Source organism: Chiloscyllium punctatum, chromosome 21 (assembly GCF_047496795.1).
Source record: "Chiloscyllium punctatum isolate Juve2018m chromosome 21, sChiPun1.3, whole genome shotgun sequence".
NCBI classification, from domain to species: domain Eukaryota; kingdom Metazoa; phylum Chordata; class Chondrichthyes; order Orectolobiformes; family Hemiscylliidae; genus Chiloscyllium; species Chiloscyllium punctatum.
The window spans coordinates 76,511,334-76,528,698 of NC_092759.1; positions in this window are offsets into that span (position 1 = coordinate 76,511,334).

A 17,365-nucleotide genomic window follows, 5' to 3' on the forward strand; every position below is an offset into this window, starting at 1 on the left:
TTATACATGCAGGTATGAGGTTACTGTGGTTGGTCAGTGGAAGGGTGGAGCGGATATGTGAGTGAGAAGATGGACAGGTGGGTCTGGTCAGGGAGAATGGACATGGGATAAGGCTGCGTGTGGAGGGATTTTGAGGCTTCTGCAGTCAATATTGAGGCTATTGGGCTATCAACTTCAAAGATAAACTCTCAGGTGGTGTTCCTCTGACAGTGGACAGGCTAAGGATGAGCATGTCCCCGGACGAGTTGGAGGGGGAATTAAAATGAAATGTAACTGGAAAGTCGGGTTGGTTGTTGTGTTCAGAGCACTGGTGCTCCTTTCAGAGCCTGATCCTGCCCCACCAAGCACGTCTCCAACTCCCGATGTGGTCTGCTCTCTATCAGGGAGACCAAAGGGAGTTTCAGGGACATAGTCATGGAGCATCTGCTCTCTGCACGCTTTAACCAACCCTACATTCCAGTTGGTATTCATTTCAATTCCTCGCTCACACCGCCCCACTCCCCCTTGCTCATCCAGCGACAGGTCCATCCTTGGCCTCCTCCACTTTCAGAGTGAGGCCAGATAGAAACTAGGGAACACAACCTGATCTTTCAGCTTGAGAGCTTACAGTTCACTGGTATCAATATTGACTTCACTGGCTTCAAAATCTCTCCACCGACAGCCTTATTTCGTGTTCCCCTTCTCTGACCTGACCTAAGCTGTCCATCTTCCTATTCGCATATCCGCTATACTCTTCCCACTGACCAATCACATTATCCCCCTACATGCATCCCTTTTCGTCATCCCATCGATGCTTCCCTCAGCCCCACGCCCCTCCCTCTATTGACTTCGCGGCTCCCCTTCCCTGGCCCAATCCTGATGAAGTCTTTCAGCCTGAAACGTTGACTTTCCTGTTCCTAGGATGCTCTCTGACATACTCTGCTTTTTCAGCCTCATATGTATTGCTATATCCTGAGCAACATATTTGGTTATGCATTTTATTTTATTTTAGCTGTTTACTGACAAGCTTATCTCAACATTCTCACTGCAGGGTCAAGGAAACAGTCTCTTTGTCACGAATGTTCCTGTCTGTTTCGAAATGATTTCCTTTCTTTTAACCGTTCTTTCAAGTCTGCAGTTCACAATAGCATTGTAAATGTAACTCTTGTTATGCTGAAGCTTAATGACACCATGTCCAATGTACTTCAGAACTTCCTTGTTCTTATACTGCACGCATCTATTCATAAACGTAAGGATCCATTAAGTTCTTCTATACAACAGTTTCAACATGCCTGGCCACTTGTACTTTCCTATCTTCTGTGTCCCTCTTTCCTTACATTTGCCAGTCCTCCCGCTCTCCAAAATTTCCTGAAAGCTCACCAGCAATGCCTCCACAATCACCTTCGGCATCTCTTTAGAACTACAGAGTGTTCTCTAACTGGTGTCGCTGATTGATCCAGCTTCACCTTCCCCAGCTCCTTCTCCTTACTGGTGGTCACTATACTCACCTCTACCCTCTGACTGTCTTGAGGTTTTGACATTGTACTGGTGTCTTCCACCGTGAAGATTGTTGCAATGTATTCAATTCCTCTGCCAATCCATTGCTTCCCATAACTATTCAAGCTTTATTTTCCAACATTGCTTTGTTTGTTCTTTACTCCCTGTCTTCCTTGTTATATGTCTAAAAATCTCTTTCAATGTTCTTTTACATGATTAAGAAGCATAATATCATATTTCACCCTCTGCTGCCATTTGGTGTTCTTAGTTATCCGTGCTGGAATTTATAGGCTTCGTAATCGTCTAGATTCCCAGTAATCTTCACCACACTGTGTGCATTTTCTTTTACTTTTATGCTGTGCCAGAGTTCGTTATCACGCACGACTGCCTTGTCTTCCGCTGAATATATTTATTCTTACTTGGGATGAATTTCTGATGTGCTGCTGAATTCTCTCCAGAAACTCCTGTCATTGCTGCTTCACCATATTGCCGTGCTCAGCTCCCCTTCCAACTAACTCTGGCCAACGCCACCTTCCTGTCTTTTTAGTTACATTACTCAATTATAAGCCATCTCATTCCAAAGTGAGCAATAGATGTAAACTGAAAGAGGGACGTTTGAGACATGGGACATGAAGAACGATGGGAGGGTTTATTAACTAGATGGAAAGCCAAAGACAGAGAGAGAGAATATAGATATGGAGATGTAAAAATAGAGACGTCTAGATGATTGATAGAATTAGATGTGCTTCCCTATTTGGTTTGACAATTCCTGTGTGCAGTGGCCCTTTGTACAGTATATGTGCAACAGATTAATCTGTTGAAATCCTGGATTTGATGCCAGAACTTTTATCTCCATCAATATGACAGGCACCAACTGTTGACAGAACCCAGCATATGTTTCCAAGTAGAAAATGGATTAAGTGAAACAAATTGGAACACCAGAAGCAGGAATTTATAACAGACATTCGATAAGAATGAAACATTAGATCAGGGAATGCCAGAAAGGGGCAGGAGGCAGACGGTTCGTTGAGAGAAGGCGAACAAAACATCTCAGCTGAAGAGTAAATAACATATTAATATTTTATAAATTTTGTACATCACATGCATCATGTTTGTTAAGTATGCCTGTCTTGTTCATTCTGAATATGTTGCACACATATGAACAATCTTATCTACCTACACACACACAGACACACACACAGACACACACAGACACACACACACACAGACACACACACAGACACACACAGACACACACAGACACACAAACAGACACACACAAACACACACGCACCAATCACTGTTCAGCCATTCAATTTGAAATGATTCTTTTTTGTTTACATTGACACTTGCCATTCCTTCTTCCGAATGTATTCTGTTTCTTTCATTGCATTTTATTTTATTCTGTCTGTCAAGAAGACATTGGGGACTGGTGCGGATGTCACTTTACTCCTTATCAGTCTCCACGGCCACTGCCTTCTGTTCCTTTCTGTTTATTAACCCATGGAAAATATGTTCTGTGTCTGACCCTTGAATCCCAATAAACAGGTCAATTTTAAACAGAACACTTATTTTAGCGCTAAGGCTACAAAAAAATCTCACAACGAAAAGACATACAAATTGTGCAATAAGATGTTTGCATCTTTACAAACAGATTATAGAATTGCCTTGTGTAAACGATAAATAATTAACTGGTAAGAGCTGTGAGAGTAAAATCCAAAAAAATCCGTATTTCTTGTGTATGTTCAGGGCAGTTGTGCCTAGAAGCATTTTTTATATTGGAAGTTGTTGTGGTGGAGGAGACTTTAGTGTAGTAACAACACCTCGATTGAAGCTGTGTAATGATGACTATTCAGGCAGGTTAATATCCAGTCCTCGCTATTGTTGGTGTTCCTGGAGAGTCGATCTCTGCCCATTTACTAATTCTTTAACCTTTGTGAATGTCATCGTTTTCCCTGCCGTGCATATTTGGCAAAGATCCAAAATATTGTCTTCGCTTTCAATCACAATTTCCATTTCTATACCATAAATTTCATATCCCTCGCTTACAAGCATCTGAGGAAAAACTAAAGTGTTCATAACCACGATTACCCCATTTTATCCTGAACGGATTTATATATCAATATTCCGTCTACAACAAAACCTGCCCACTCCCACCTTCACAATATGCCCAGTCTTCACTTCTGCCTCAACACTGTTTCTGAATAAACCATCATCCACACCTTTCCAGTTCCAATTCTCTTCTGGCAACTCTTCTCGTTACACATAGTTTGATTACAAACTTTTTCTTACCTCGAGTTGGACTTATGCCAGGTGCAAGGTGTGAAGTCAGTTTGATGCTAAAATGAGTTTCAGTATAACCTGTAACCTCAAACGAGGGAGAGGACTATGCTGTCAGTAACCAGGAAGTGACAGGTTCATTGAACTGTCTTGATTCTAGAACTTTCTGAGCAGGAGTGGGTGTCACGTCCATCATCTCCCACTTGCAGTGTTCCGATGTATTCACACAGGGACAGAAGCCATCTCTGCCTGCTGCTGAGGGTAATACTTTCGTGCTGTCTCCATAATGGAAGGTACCTAAACTGTTCTAGAAATAATATGGGACAGATTGACTGGTGAAAATAAGAACATGATTAGAATTAATAAAGTGAACTTACTCAAAAACTAATTGAATTGAAGGTTGGCAAGTAACTGCACCAAATGAGTTCCATCCGAGTTTTCAGGGAAGTGGCATTGCACCAATGATTCTGACTCTGCCACTCCCACAGGCAGCGCATTCCATGTCCCCACCACTCTCTGGGTAAAGAACCTACCCCTGACATCCCCCCATACCTTCCACTCTTCACCTTAGATTTATGTCCCCTTGTAACACTGTTATACCCGGGGAAAAAATTCTCTGACTGTCTACTCTATCTATTCCCCTGATCATCTTATAAACCTCTATCAAGTCACCACACATCCGTTGCCGTTCCAATGAGAAAAGGCCGAGCACTCTCAACCTATCCTCGTACGACCTATTCTCCATTCCAGGCAACATCCTGGTAAATCTCCTCCACACCCTCTCCAACGATTCCACATCTTTTCTAAAGTGAGGCGACCAGAACTGCACACAGTATTCCAAATTTGGCTTTACCAAGGCCCTGTACAGCTGTAACATCACATCACGACTCATGCCTTCAATCCCTCTGCTAATGAACGCTAATACACCATAGGCCTTCTTACAAGCTCTATCCACCTGAGTGGCAACTTTCAAAGATCTATGAACATAGACCCAAAGATCCCTCTGCTCCTCCACCTTACTAAAAACCTTACTGTTTACCCTGTATTCTGCATTCTTATTTGTCCTTGCAAAATGGACAACCTCACACTTGACAGGGTTGAACTCTATCTGCCACTCCTCAGCCCAGCTCTGCATCATATCTAAGTCACTTTGCAGCCAGCAACAGCCCTCCTCACTATCCACAACTCCGCCAATCTTCGTATCGTCTGCAAATTTACTGACCCACCCTTCGACTCCCTCTTCCAAGTCATTAATAAAAATTACAAACAGCAGAGGACCCAGAAGTGATCCCTGCGGAACTCCACTTGTAACCGGGCTCCAGGCTGAATATTTACCACATACCGCCACTCTCTGACGTCGACCGGTTAGCCAGTTCTCTATCCAACTGGCCAAATTTCCCACTATCCCATGCCTCCTGACTTTCTGCATAAGCCTAGCATGGGGAACCTTATCAAATGCCTTACTAAAATCCATATACACTACATCCACTGCTCTACCCTCATCCACATGCTTGGTCACCTCCTCAAAGAATTCAATAAGACTTGTAAGGCAAGACCTACCCTCACAAATCCATGCTGGCTGTCCCTAATCAAGCAGTGTCTTTCCAGATACTCATAAATCATAGCCCTCAGTTCCGTTTCCATTACTTTGCCTACCACCGAAGTAAGACTAACTGGCCTGTAATTCCAGAGATTATCCCTATTCCCTTTTTTGAACAGGGGCACAACAACAGTGAAGACGAAAAGAATATTGCCAACGGCTCTGCAATTTCCTCTCTTGCTTCCCACATAATCCTAGGATATATCCCGTCAGGCCCGGGGGACTTGTCTATCCTCAAGTTTTTCAAAATGCCCAATACATATTCCTTCCTAACAAGTATCTCTTCTAGCATATCAGTCCGTTTCACACTCTCCTCTTCCACAATACGGTACCTCTCATTTGTAAATACTGAAGAAAAGTACTCATTCAAGACCTCTCCTATCTCTTCTGACTCAATACACAGCCTCCCACTACTGTCCTTGATCGAACCTACCCTCGTTCTCGTCATTCTCATGTTTCTCAAATATGCATAAAAGGCCTTGGGGTTGTCCTTGATCCTACGCGCCAAAGGTTTTTCATGCTCTCTCTTAGCTCTCCTAATCCCTTTCTTCAGATCCCTCCTGGCTATCCTGTATCCCTTCAACGCTCTGTCTGAACCATGTTTCCTCAGCCTGATGTATGGCTCCTTCTTTCTCTTTACTAGATATTCAACCCCCCTCGTCAAACAAGGTTCCCTCATACGACCATCTATTTCCTGCCTGACAGGTACATACATACATACATATCGTATCTGTTCCTTGAAAAAGTTCCACATTTCAGTGACATCCTTCCCTGACACCCTATGCTCCCGACTTATGCTCCTCAGATCCTGTCTTGCAGCATCGTATTTACCCTTCCCCAGTTGTAAAACCTACCCTATTGCATGCATCTATCTCTCTCCATAACCAAGGTGAAAGTCACAGAATTGTGGTCACCATCACCAAAATGCTCACCCACTAATAAGCCAATCTCTTGTCCTGGTTCGTTACCGAGTACCAAATCCAATATGGCCTCCCCTCTGGTCGGACAATCAACATACTGAGTTAGAAAAGCTTCCTGGACACACTGCACAAACACCGCCCTGTCCAATCTACTTGATCTAAAGAGCTTCCAACCAATATTTGGGAAGTTGAAATTGCCCATGACTACTACCCTGTGGCTTCTGCACCTTTCCAAAATCTGTTTCCCAATCTGTTTCTCCACATTTCTGCTGCTGCTGGGGGGGCTATAGTAAACACCCAACAAGGTGACTGCACCTTTCCTATTTCTGACTTTAGCCCATACTACCTCCAAAGGCAGATCCCCCCTCAAACTGCCTTTTTGCAGCCATTATACCATTTCTAATTAGCAACGCCACACCCCCTCTTTTTTACCACCCTCCCTAATCTTACTGAAACGTCTGTAACCAGGAACCTCCAACAATCATTCCTGTCCCTCTTCTATCCACATTTCCGTGATGGCCAAAACATCGTAGTCCCAGGTACCAATCCACACCTTAAGTTCACCCACCTTATTTCTGATACTCCTTGTGTTGAAGTATACACACTTGAACCCATCTCTATGGCCGCTAGTATTCCCTGTCAGTGCTACCTTCTCCACAGCCTCCCTACATTCTTGGACATCCTGAAAAACAGCTAACCTACTTGCTGGACTACAAGGCCGGATCCCATCCCCCTGCCAAATTAGTTTAAACACCCCCGAAGAGTGCTAGCATACCTACCTCCCAGGATATTGGTGCCCTTCTGGTTCAGATGCAACCCGTCCTGCATGTACAGGTCCCACCTTCCCCAGAATGCAGTCCAATTTTCCAAATACCTGAAGCCCTCCCTCCTACACCATCCTTGCAGCCACGTGTTCAACTGCACTCTCTCCCTATTCCTTGCCTCACTGTCACATGGCCACGACAGCAACTCAGAGATGACGACTCCGTCCGTCCTAGCTTTTACCTTCCAGCCTAACTCCCTGAGCTCTTGAATGACCTCCCAACCGCTCTTTCTACCTATGTTGTTGGTGCGAAAGTGCACCACGATTTCTGGCTGCACACCCTCCCCAGAAAGGATTCTGAAGACAGATTCTGAAGACGTCTCGGACCCTGGCACCCGGGAGGCAACAAATCAACCGAGAGTCTTGCCCATGTCCACAGAACCATCTGTCTGTCCCTCAAACTACAGAGTCTCCTATAACTAGCGCTCTCCTCCTCTCCCCTTTTCACTTCTGAGCCTTAGAGCCGGACCTCGTGCCAGACACCCGGTCACTGCAGCTTACCCCTGCTAGGCCGACCCCCCGACAGTATCCAAAGCGGTATACTTATTGTTGGGGGGAACGGCCACAGGGGATCCGTGCACTGCCTGTTTCCTCCCCCTCCCACTTCTAACTGTTACCCAGCTGCCTCTGTTCTCTAGCGTAACTATGTCCCTGTAGCTTCTATCTATCACACTCTCAGCCTCTCGAATAATTCTCAGTTCATCCACCTCCACCTCCAGTTCCCTAACGCGGTCTGTGGGGAGCTGGAGCTGGCTGCACTTCCTGAAGATGAAGTCAGCAGGAGCATCGGTGGTCACCCCTACCTCAAACATCCTGCAGGAGGAACATTCCACTGCCTGCACTGCCATAACTCTACACTTAGTCCCGAAAACAAGAACAGCAAGTAGCTTACTTTTTTTAGGTTAGCGGAGGAGGGAGGGTGGGAGACACTACACGTGTAGTGTCTCGGGTTCCTTCTCCACTCAAATAACAATCACTTACCTTCCCGACCGGCTTTGTGTTTCGACTTAACTTCCGCCCAGCTGCCGCCGCTCTCTGCTGCAAAATGCTGTTTAATTGCAGGAGATAGGGTGGTGGTGAAAGGATGTGTGCTTGTGTTTCTGTCTATATCTGTTTAATAACTAGAGACAGGTTTTCGTGCTAGTTGGTGTGTATGTGTTTCTGCATATCCCATTTTAATGGCGGGAGACTGGGCGACGGTGGAAGGTTGTATGTGTTTTTCTGTGTATATCTGATTATTTGCAGGAGACAGGGTGGTCGTGGAGGGTTGTGTGTGTGTGTTTCTGTGTATATCTGTTTAATGACATGAAACAAATTGGGTGTCAAGGATTGTGTGTGCGTGTGTGTTTGTGAGTATATCTGTGTAATGGCAGAGACAGTGTTTTCGTGGATGATTGTGTGTGTGTGTGTTTCTGTGTATTTCCGTTTAATCACAGGAGACAAAGTGGTGATGGAGTGTCTTGTGTGTGCGTTTCTGTTATATTTGTTTCATGGCAGGAGACAGAAAGTTGGTTTAGAGTTTTGTGTGTGTTTCTGCTTATATCTGTTTATTGACCGTAGGCAGGGAGTTAGCGGAGGGTTGTGTGTGTGCGTGTGTGTGTGTTTCTGTGTATAGCTGCTTAATAGCGGGAGACAACGTGGTGGTGGAGGGTTGTGTTGTGTGTTTCGTGTATATCTGATTAATGGCAGGAAACATGGTTTTGGTGGAGGGTTGTGTGTGTGTTTCCATGTATATCTATTTAATTGAAGGAGACAGCGTGCTGATGGAGGGTTGTGTTTTTGTGTGTGTTTCTGCATATATTTGTTTAATGGCAGGAGACAGGATAGTGGTGGAAGGTTGTGTGCTTGTGTTTCTGTCTATAACTATTTAATGACAGGAGACCAGTATTGGGGTAGGCTTGTGTATGTGTTTGTGTGTATCCCTGTTTAATGGTGGGAGAAAGGGTGGCGATGGATGGTTGTGTGCATGTGTGTTTTATTTATATATCAGTTGAATTGCAGGAGACAGTGTGTTGTTAGAGGGTTGTGTGTGTCCATTGCTATGTATTTCTGTTTAATGGCAGGAGACAGAGTAGTAGAGGGGGATTGTGTGTGTGTTTCTGTGTATATCTGATCAATAGCAGGAAACAACTTGGTGGTGTAGGGTTGTGTGTGTGTGTGTGTTTCTGTGTACAATTGTTTAATGGCAAGAGACTACGTGATGGTGGAGGGTGGTTTGTCTGTGCTTCTGTGTATACTTGTTGTGGTTCTGTTCGCCGAGCTGGGGATGTATGTTGCAGATGTTTCTTCCCCTGTCTAGGTGACATCCTCAGTGCTTGGGGGCCTCCTGTGAAGCGCTTCTGTGATGTTTCCTCCGGCATTTATAGTGGTTAGTCTCTGCCACTTCTGGTTGTCAGGTCAAGCTGTGCGTTTCAGTGGCCAGTATATTGGGTCCAAATCGATCTGTTCGTTGATAGAATCTGTGGATGAGTGCCATGCCTCTAGGAATTCCCTGGCTGTTCTCTGTTTGGCTTGTTCTATAATGTTAGTGTGGTCCCAGTCGAACTCATGTTGCTTGTCATCTGTGTGTGTGGCTACTAAGGATAGCTGGTGGTGCCGTTTCGTGGCTAGTTGGTGTTCATGGATACGGATCGTTAGCTGTCTCCCTGTTTGTTCTATGTAGTGTTTTGTGCAGTCGTTGCATGGACTCCATCATGTCACATTTCAAAAATCATTTTAATCCACGTGCTCAGACATATAATGAAACATCTCTGTGGGATGTGAATCTTTAGGCTCAGAGGTCTGGGCACTACACCACTCAACAATAGCCCCTATAGCTGCAACATGATTCTCCTGTGCGTTTATTGATCAGCTTTCTTTGAACATACTCTGACACACACCCACAACAGAATAGAGATCATCTGTTCCAGAGGAAGTGACACCACCAGAAGTTCATGGAAGGGAATCGAATTCAGAGCTCTGACCCAGGGGAAGGGGTGCAACCCACGACAGAAGGCTTAAACTATGCCCAGAATTTTAGTCATATTTTAAGTGTCAGTTTTCAGCTCTATATGGATTTATTAAATTCTGATTAACATTACTGAAATACACAGGCAACAGTTCTCAGTTTTAAAAAACTAAAATGTATTAGCCTCAACTATAGGATGATGAGTTCATGTGCTCTGCCATCGAGATGAACAGTGAACTTCTTTTATTGCTTGGTTATGATTTCTAGCTTACATAGCTATTATCTGTAATCTGCAATATTAGGGCAAGCAGTCTTGCAGAAACACTCTGCACTCTGAGGGATCTCGAATAGAAATCAATACTGAACACCAGAGATGAGGAAAGAGCACAATTTCTGACTAAAAATCACTGGCCAATATTTCCGACCTCTCACTTGTGGCTTCCCTCTTCCTGAAATTATTAAGTGAGACAAGGCATCAGTTTACTTTCCAGCCTCTCCTTACCCTCTCCTCCCTCTGCTTGCACAAAACAAATCAAGCTCCAGGTCTTTGGGAAACTTAAGGCCTGTGTTTGTAGGCCTTCTGGAGAGGGGAGGGTCTTTTAAACCTGAAGCAGGAGGGTGAGGGGGCAGTAATATCACACACTGGGCTGAGGTGTGGCAGTTCGAGTTTAACTTGGATAAATGTGAGGTATTGCATTTTGGTAAAATAAAAAGCGGGGGGGGGGCTTATACAAGTAATAGTAGGCGTTGGTAGTGTTGTAAAAAAGAGGGACCCACAGGTGCAGATCGAATTCACAGAAGTTTGTGGCACTTATAGACAAGGTGTTTAAGGATACTTCTTTGCTCAGACTTTTGTGGTTAGAAGTTGAGAAGTCATGCTGAGATAGTGCAGGACATCGATGAAGCCTCTTCTGCAGTACCGTGTGCAGTTCTATTATTGGAAGGAGATTATTAAGCTGAAGAGGGTTCAGAAGAGATATGCCAGGATGTCGCCAAGAACACCTCATCTTCTGCCTCGGGAGCCGACAAAAACATGGCATGAACATTGAACTCACTAATGAGCAAACCTCCCCTCGACGACCCAGATCCCAGATCCAACCCTCGGACTCAGATCCGCCCTCTCGTGGGAACCTACCTGTCCATCTTCCTTTCCACCAATCCGCTCCAACTCCCCACCGACCTATCACTATGACCTTCTATCTTCGCCCACCTATCTATCACCAACCTTTCCCCAAGCCTCACCCCCACCGGCCATTTATTTGTCAGCCCTTTTACTCCTTCGCAGTTCTGACGAAGGGCCCTGCCTGAAACGTTTACTCTCTTGCTCCTCGGTTGCTGCCTGACCTACTGTGCCTTCTCCACTATCATGCTTTATCTACACTTAATTCTTCAAAATCTGGAGTCCCCATTGTCTCTTAGGTACAATTCTCTGCTAACCCCACATGTCTGTTTATACCCCCACGCTCTCTGAGGTATATATTCTCTCCAGATCATGGCCTATAAAAGTTCTCTCAATCTTTTACTGATATTGTCATGCCTCAGCAGTAGTTACAGGGTCTATGTTTCCATTTATAAGCAGAGAAGCATGTTGGTGTTCCGATAATCCTCTGGCATTACTTCCACGTTCAATGCAGACTGAATGGTTGCACACAATTAATCTACCAGACTCAACATTCATTCCCTCAGTCACCCTCGCATATCCAATCCAGACTGTGTCAATGGTAATCATTATTTTGAATATTAATAAAACGGTATTGAATTGAAAGGTGTTGCCTGGAGCTATTTGTTCAGTGACTGTGATTAATGTCAGTCTCTGTGGATCCTAAATGTGTCACTGGAGGGCTTGCCTCTTTTACTAATTAAGCATTCCGTTTAATGTGTTATCACATAGTATGAGTGCGAGCATCGCCGACAGAACTAACAGAGATCAGCAGCTCCAGAAAGACAGGGAGTAGATATCAGAATCTGAGAACATTAATCTGGAATGATGCAACAATGGGCAGAAGATTTCCCACTCGTCTTTACTGCCTTTCCCTACCTTGGATATCATAAGTATGGAGGATCTATGACGTACTGATTGTTATTCCAGCTGGTTACTATCCCATCCTCGCTATAGTTGGTGTTTCTGATAAGTCATTCTAACTGTCTATTAAAGCAGGTTAAACAGAATTGTTGTTCATGTTATTAAAATTAGGGAAGGTGAAAGTCATCATTTTAAGCTCCAATGAAAAATTCGACTCCTTAGAAATTATAATGAGCAAATTACTACTTTCAAATGACTCACTATTATGCGAGGAGAAACTCTAAAACTTCAGAGTCATTCTAGCCCTGCACAGATCGATATCTCCATACCCTCCCCACTCGCTAATTCTGTCCAATGTCACCATCGTGATATCCCCGTCTCCTCCTCAGCCACAGTGCACCTTTGAGTGAACCATCATTTGAGGTTATGTTAAATCCGAAATCACCTGTTTCAAGCTCCTTCTAACCACATGTCAATCACAAAATAATTGCACTTGAAATGTTTAACTTGTTCACTGCACAGAAACTGGCTGACGGGAAGATAATGCATGGTGCTCAAGTCATTGAATCATGATCTAGAGCCACAGAATAATAATCTGTTAATATGAAGGAAATTGGTGGTATTGAAGTGAAACCATCATCATTAAGAATAAAAAGCCCATCTGCTTGCCTCATGTCCTTTAGTGAAGGCAATGGGTCATCCTTCCCTGATCAGGTCTCTGTGTGACTGCAAACCCACAGCAATGTGTTTTACTCTTTACTGTCCTGTGGAACAGCTGAACCAGCCACTCAGTTCAAGATCGGCATAACAGGCTGGCCTGACCTGTGAGGGAAGGATAAAGGGAAAGATAGCTCCCTTCCTCTGCCTGTTTCCCATATTCCTACAGCTCATTTCCATTCAGGTGGGTGACCATTACTTATTTCAAGTGCAATCTTTCTTAGGCTTTCCCTGTTTGTGATGTTCATCTCCCGTAGCAACTCTGCTGTTGGCTTTGTTGATGCTCACATATAGATGTAAGGAGCTTTTAAATTCCACGTCAGGCGCAGTGTAGTGAGAAGGAAAGGTTTTTTTACGCCATAGGAAAGATACGGAGATGTCTCAGTGAGGAAAAGGAATTATTGTGATCAAACCTAAGAGTGTTGTTGAGGCAGTCTTTGGGACATTGTGGACAGGTTTTCTTTCCTTTATAAGAAATGATCACCCTGCCACAGAGAGAGTGCAAAGGTTTTTCACCAGATTTAGCCCTGGGATGGTGGTAAAATGAGGGGTGAATGAAGATTAATCTTTAGCGCTGTGAGAGAATAAAAGATCATTTCATTGAAACTTCAGGGGAATGGACAGTCTCTCATGATGTTCTAAACAGACATTGATACGGTGATAAAATCCATGGCTTGTTTCTACTCGGGTTACAAGAGCCTCTGAGGATGTTCCCCTCACCCCTCCCCCACTCACTATATCGACAGAGAGAGAGAGGGAGACAGACAGAGAGATAGTGAGTCAGACTTTGAATGTAGTGCATTTGGTGTGTGATCCTACACTGAACATCACGTTATCTAAAATTCTGACAGCAGCCACAATACCTTCATTCTAAAACATCACCGTCTGACCTCCATGGAGAACATGGGTCTGTCTACTCAGACATAGAAGATGCCTCTTTGAGATTTGATACAAACCATCTGGCTTCCCTCCTCACTGCGAGCAATCCACTTTAAAGTAGTAGTCATTCCACCAGCAATGGACACACGAGGAACCTCGTACAGCCATCCATGAGTGCAGTCTCTGCTCCATTGGTTTGTCATATTGGAGCATCAATGACACCCCCCCGTTCATGTATAACTATCTCATGGGCCGGAATCGCCTCCTCCATGTTTCGTGGAACATGTTCAAGGGTCTGGGTTCTGGGCTCTACCAGATCCTTTTTAACAGCTCGATGTACTGACTAGACCCCTTCTCTTCTTGCGGATCAAGCAGGAGGATTGAATGTGCTGTCGCTCTTCTTGTTCAGTAGTTTCGATGAGCAGAATGGCTTCCACATTTCTGTATGTAACCAGCTTGAGATGTTGATTGAGCTCCTCTTTTAACTGTGTCTGACAGCACTGTTACATGAATGTTACCGACACGATAACAACACAAGTTTGAATGCTGTCTGGGTCTTACTGAACACGGACACATACTGCATCATGAGCTGATGGGCGACAAAATGTTCTGAACATTGTGTTATACTCAGTGACCATCCCTATTTCCGGTCTTATCAAGGGGAAAGACATTGATGAAGCAGCTGAAGATGTTTGTGCTGAGGAAGCTATCCTGAGGATTTCCAGAAGAGATGTCCCAGGACTGAGAAGATTTTCGGCCCCCACCCACAGGTATCTTCCTTTGTGCTCTGAAAGACACCCTTGATTCCCATTAAGCTCAAGTAAGATGGCGCTTCCGATGACATTCTCAGTCAAATACTGTCTTGATATCAAGGCTATTCACTCGTTGCTGAACCCCTGTGTTCCCTTCTTGTTCATATCAATAGGTGGTGGTGTCTGTGTGGGGAGTGTTTTCCTCCCACCGAGGGTAGTGAATGTCAGGAATTATCTTGTCTCGAGAGCTAGGGGAGCTACATCACTGAAAGTATTTAAAAAGGTGGTAGATGGATTTTTGACCAGTGAGAGAGCTGAGGGGATGCGAAGAATTGGGAATTAAAGATGAGTTAATACGATCAGTGGATCGGCCTTGATCATATACAATGGCTTGATTATCCAAACGACCTGATCCTGTTCCTTATGTTCTCATATTCTGTAATTACAGTTAATGGTTGTAATTTCCCAGCAGGTACTGTTATTGAACCTTCCAATTAGAGAGAGGAAACTACTTTATAAGTCATCATTTAGTGAGGTGTGGGGGCTGAATTTACAGAGAATCTGGATCTATACCATGACCAACAAATGAAGCACAGTTTGCAGAGAAGAGACATTCTGTAAAGAGACCAGAACTGTCTTTCGAAGCCAGCCTGGGTTTTGAAGTAAGATTTTCCAACCCACACCAAACCATGTGTGACAGCCTGGAGGGAATGAATGAGATCCTGTGTTACTGTGGACTAGGTATTGGAGCAAGGTGCCCCCGTCAGCACCAGTGCAGGAAGTTTGAGAGGCTGAAATGAACATAGGGACATAGGACTCAGGAGCAGGAGTGGGTCATTAGACACGTTGTCACTGCCGCACAAGGCACTAAGATCATAGCTGCTCTGATTGTGGTTTCAGCAGCACTTTTCTGTCTGCATATAATTTTCCTACATGCACTTGTCTGTCAAATATTTGAATACAACACAACTGTGAACAAATTCAAACATCCAGGCACCATATACGTTTGGTAAAGGGAATTCCCACTCGAACAGTCCAATAAGGATTTCTCATTCATGTTCCGACAAATGTTGGATGGCCACTGTGTCCTTTTCCAGTCCCACTCCTCCACTGGTTACAACAAATTTTAAATGTAGCCAGTTTAGTGTTATGACCAATTGTATAGAACTCAGACTGGGTCATTTTTGAATAAAATGTGAAATGCACAAGTTGAACTCACAACAAATAGTAAAAGATAGAGTGTTCCAAATGTTCATATGCCTTTGATATTATTCTGTTCACACAAGCTGCTGGTAATGGGATTTATTTGTAGAACAGTTGGATTTGTTGAACTCCCTTTGCTTCCAGCAGTAGAGAGATTCCAATGAGTCCTCAATAGGAATTGTTCACAAGTGGTGAAGATAACTCAGGGATTTTATGGTCTCACATGTTGCTATCCGGTGGACAAAGTAAGAGAGAGGGATCAATCAGCTACTGCTTCTCAGACAGGGAACATGTTTCTCCCTCTCTGTGTTGAACCATACAATAATGTCAACTAAACATCAAACTGGGCCATGTGTGCTCTCCTGGAGCATTCTTTGGAACGGATGATAATGGACAATATGAGGTTGCATCATCGCTGTTGTTGTACACAGTGTCTTTCATTAGAAAAAAAAGTCATTGTTTTATCATCTGATTACATGTTTATATGCGTCTGTGTAATTTGTAACTATCGGTCGATGTCTATATAATACATGTTTTGATATCAACACATCTTATTCTTAAAATTGTTCTCTTGCTTTAAACTCCTTAACAAGAGGAAACATGCATCCAGATGAAACACTTTTCAGAAAGTCATGTATGGTTCAAGAAGATTTCTCATCTCAGATCAAAACTGATAATCCCCCATAACAAAAGACCTTCCTTCCCGGAATGTGTGAAGGGAAAAATCTCTGAAAATTTTTTGAAAGAATTATATCATTTTTTTAAGTTTAGGCGATCAAAACTGCACACAGTGTATCTGATGTGGTCTCAGAAATGCCACGTACAGATGTAGTAAAACATTCCTCATTAAACCTGATAACCTTTGCGAGAAACAGCATCATTCCACTTACTTTCCAAATCACTTGCTGCATCTGCATACTGAATTCATATGATTCAAGTCCCAGGAACATGGAAACTGCCCTTTATCACGGAGTTCTGCAATCTCACTCCATTTAAATTGTTCGCCATTGTTTTATCCTTCCTGCCACAGTATTCAACTCACCTTATGTTCTTTCTGCTAAAGGTTTACTCACTAACCTTCCCAGTCTGTATCACATTACAGACTCAGTACCTCCATCTGGCGACATCTTGAATGATCATCTTGGTGATGCGCTAATTGAGCTTCGCACCATTCAGTTCCCTTCCTCCAGATCTTTGATACAGATTATTTGTCATTGATGATCCCACAGTGATCTCTACAGCACTACACTAGCCACAGCTTTGCAACCTGAAAATAAACATTTCTCTCTACTGTCTATTTCCTGTTAGCGACAGCTTCGCCGTCCCTGTGTAGCACCTAAGGTGGGTTGAATGGGCTCCTCCTGGGCTGTGTAATGTACTCAACGAGCTGAATTACTTCATTCTCTATTCCTGTATAACTCCTTCAAGGGGCAAAATGGTCTTCTCCCATCTCATTGCAACGATCCTGCCTGATTGAAAGGGGTGGTCCCCTACCTTGTAACAGAATCCGGGGTGGATTTAGTGAAAACACATGAGGTAGGTGCAGCAGTATATCTCTGTAAGAGACTCTAGGGATGGATTGAGGGAACAACACGAGGGGAAGGGGGAGCATTATATCTCTGTGATGGCCTTGAAGGGTGGATAGAGGGAACAACAGAAGGGTTAGGTGCAGCAGTATATCTCTGTAACAGCCTCAAGGGGTGCATTGAGGGAACAACACATGGGGTAGAGGCAACAGTACATCA